We start from the raw sequence: 3,450 nt of genomic DNA, 5'->3' as shown, positions 1-3,450 counted from the left end.
GGATCAGTGTGTTGAGTCTGAGGATGCAGCCTGGGATCACCGATTGTCGATGGTTTTAGATAATCATGCTTAGTGATGAGCGGGTTCGGTTTCTCGGAAACCGAACCCCCCCGAACTTCACCCATTTTACACGGGTCCGAGGCATACTCGGATTCTCCCGTATGGCTCGGTTAACCCGAGCGCGCCCGAACGTCATCATCCCGCTGTCGGATTCTCGCGAGATTCGGATTCTATATAAACAGCCGCGCGTCGCCGCCATTTTCACTCGTGCATTGGAAATGTTAGGGAGAGGACGTGGCTGGCGTCCTCTCCGTTATTGTTGAACTTGATTGTGCACTATTGCTTAATTGTGGGGAGGGCTGTGGAGCAGCTGTATAATATAGGAGGAGTACAGTGCAGAGTTTTGCTGATCAGTGACCACCAGTTATCCGTTCTCTGCCTGAAAAAAACGCTCCATATCTGTGCTCAGTGTGCTGCATATATCTGTGCTCACACTGCTTAATTGTGGGGACTGGGGAGCAGCTGTATTATATAGCAGGAGTACAGTGCAGAGTTTTGCTGACAGTGACCACCAGTATAATGTTGTCTGCCTGAAAAACACTCCATATCTGTGCTCAGTGTGCTGCTTTATTGTGGGGACTGGGGACCACCAGTATAATATTATATAGGAGGAGTACAGTGCAGAGTTTTGCTGACCAGTGACCACCAGTATATAATATATAGCATTACGGTACAGTAGGCCACTGCTGTACCTACCTCTGTGTCGTCATTAAGTATACTATCCATCTAGATTCTATACCTGTGGTGCATTTCAGTTGTGCAGTTTGCTGACACAGTGACCACCAGTATATATAGCAGTACGGTACGGAAGGCCACTGCTGTACCTACCTCTGTGTCGTCATTAAGTATACTATCCATCTACATTCTATACCTGTGGTGCATTTTAGTTTTGCAGTTTGCTGACACAGTGACCACCAGTATACTATATATAGCAGTACGGAAGGCCACTGCTGTACCTACCTCTGTGTCGTCATTAAGTATACTATCCATCTACATTCTATACCTGTGGTGCATTTTAGTTTTGCAGTTTGCTGACACAGTGACCACCAGTATACTATATATAGCAGTACGGAAGGCCACTGCTGTACCTACCTCTGTGTCGTCATTAAGTATACTATCCATCTACATTCTATACCTGTGGTGCATTTTAGTTTTGCAGTTTGCTGACACAGTGACCACCAGTATACTATATATAGCAGTACGATACGGAAGGCCACTGCTGTACCTACCTCTGTGTCGTCATTAAGTATACTATCCATCTACATTCTATACCTGTGGTGCATTTTAGTTTTGCAGTTTGCTGACACAGTGACCACCAGTATACTATATATAGCAGTACGGTACGGTAGGCCACTGCTGTACCTACCTCTGTGTCATCATTAAGTATACTATCCATCTACATTCTATACCTGTGGTGCATTTTAGTTTTGCAGTTTGCTGACACAGTGACCACCAGTATACTATATATAGCAGTACGGAAGGCCACTGCTGTACCTACCTCTGTGTCGTCATTAAGTATACTATCCATCTACATTCTATACCTGTGGTGCATTTTAGTTTTGCAGTTTGCTGACACAGTGACCACCAGTATACTATATATAGCAGTACGGAAGGCCACTGCTGTACCTACCTCTGTGTCGTCATTAAGTATACTATCCATCTACATTCTATACCTGTGGTGCATTTTAGTTTTGCAGTTTGCTGACACAGTGACCACCAGTATACTATATATAGCAGTACGGTGCGGAAGGCCACTGCTGTACCTACCTCTGCGTCGTCATTAAGTATACTATCCATCTACATTCTATACCTGTGGTGCATTTTAGTTTTGCAGATTGCTGACAGTGACCACCAGTATATATAGCAGTACAGTACGGAAGGCCACTGCTCTACCTACCTCTGTGTCGTCAAGTATACTATCCATCCATACCTGTGGTGCATTTCAGTTGTGCGCAGTATATATAGTAGTAGGCCATTGCTATTCATAGTTACTGGCATATAATTCCACACATTAAAAAATGGAGAACAAATATTACTGGCATATAATTCCACACATTAAAAAATGGAGAACAAAAATGTGGAGGTTAAAATAGGGAAAGATCAAGATCCACTTCCACCTCGTGCTGAAGCTGCTGCCACTAGTCATGGCCGAGACGATGAAATGCCATCAACGTCGTCTGCCAAGACCGATGCCCAATGTCATAGTACAGAGCATGTAAAATCCAAAAAACAAAAAGTTCAGTAAAATGACCCAAAAATGAAAATTAAAAGCGTCTGAGGAGAAGCGTAAACTTGCCAATATGCCATTTACGTCATGGAGTGGCAAGGAACGGCTGAGGCCCTGGCCTATGTTCATGGCTAGTGGTTCAGCTTCACATGAGGATGGAAGCACTCATCCTCTCGCTAGAAAAATGAAAAGACTTAAGCTGGCAAAAGCACAGCAAAGAACTGTGCGTTCTTCTAAATCACAAATCCCCAAGGAGAGTCCAATTGTGTCGGTTGCGATGCCTGACCTTCCCAACACTGGACGGGAAGAGCTTGCGCCTTCCACCATTTGCACGCCCCCTGCAAGTGCTGGAAGGAGCACCCGCAGTCCAGTTCTTCCCGATAGTCAAATTGAAGATGTCACTGTTGAAGTACACCAGGATGAGGATATGGGTGTTGCTGGCGCTGGGGAGGAAATTGACAAGGAGGATTCTGATGGTGAGGTGGTTTGTTTAAGTCAGGCACCCGGGGAGACACCTGTTGTCCGTGGGAAGAATATGGCCATTAACATGCCTGGTCAAAATACAAAAAAAATCAGCTCTTCGGTGTGGAATTATTTCAACACAAATGCGGACAACAGGTGTCAAGCGAGTGTTGCCTTTGTCAAGCTGTAATAAGTAGGGGTAAGGACGTTAACCACCTCGGAACATCCTCCCTTATACGTCACCTGCAGCGCATTCATCATAAGTCAGTGACAAGTTCAAAAACTTTGGGTGACAGCGGAAGCAGTCCACTGACCACTAAATCCCTTCCTCTTGTAACCAAGCTCCTACAAACCACACCACCAACTCCCTCAGTGTAAATTTCCTCCTTACCCAGGAAAGCCAATAGTCCTGCAGGCCATGTCACTGGCAAGTCTGACGAGTCCTCTCCTGCCTGGGATTCCTCCGATGCATCCTTGAGTGTAACGCCTACTGCTGCTGGCGCTGCTGTTGTAGCTGCTGGGAGTCGATCATCATCCCAGAGGGGAAGTCGGAAGACCACTTGTACTACTTCCAGTAAGCAATTGACTGTCCAACAGTCCTTTGCGAGGAAGATGAAATATCACAGCAGTCATCCTGCTGCAAAGCAGATAACTCAGGCCTTGGCAGCCTGGGCGGTGAGAAACGTGGTTCAGGTATCCAT

Source organism: Pseudophryne corroboree, chromosome 3 (genome assembly GCF_028390025.1).
Source record: "Pseudophryne corroboree isolate aPseCor3 chromosome 3, aPseCor3.hap2, whole genome shotgun sequence".
Lineage (NCBI taxonomy): Eukaryota > Metazoa > Chordata > Amphibia > Anura > Myobatrachidae > Pseudophryne > Pseudophryne corroboree.
This window is presented reverse-complemented; position numbering follows the sequence as displayed.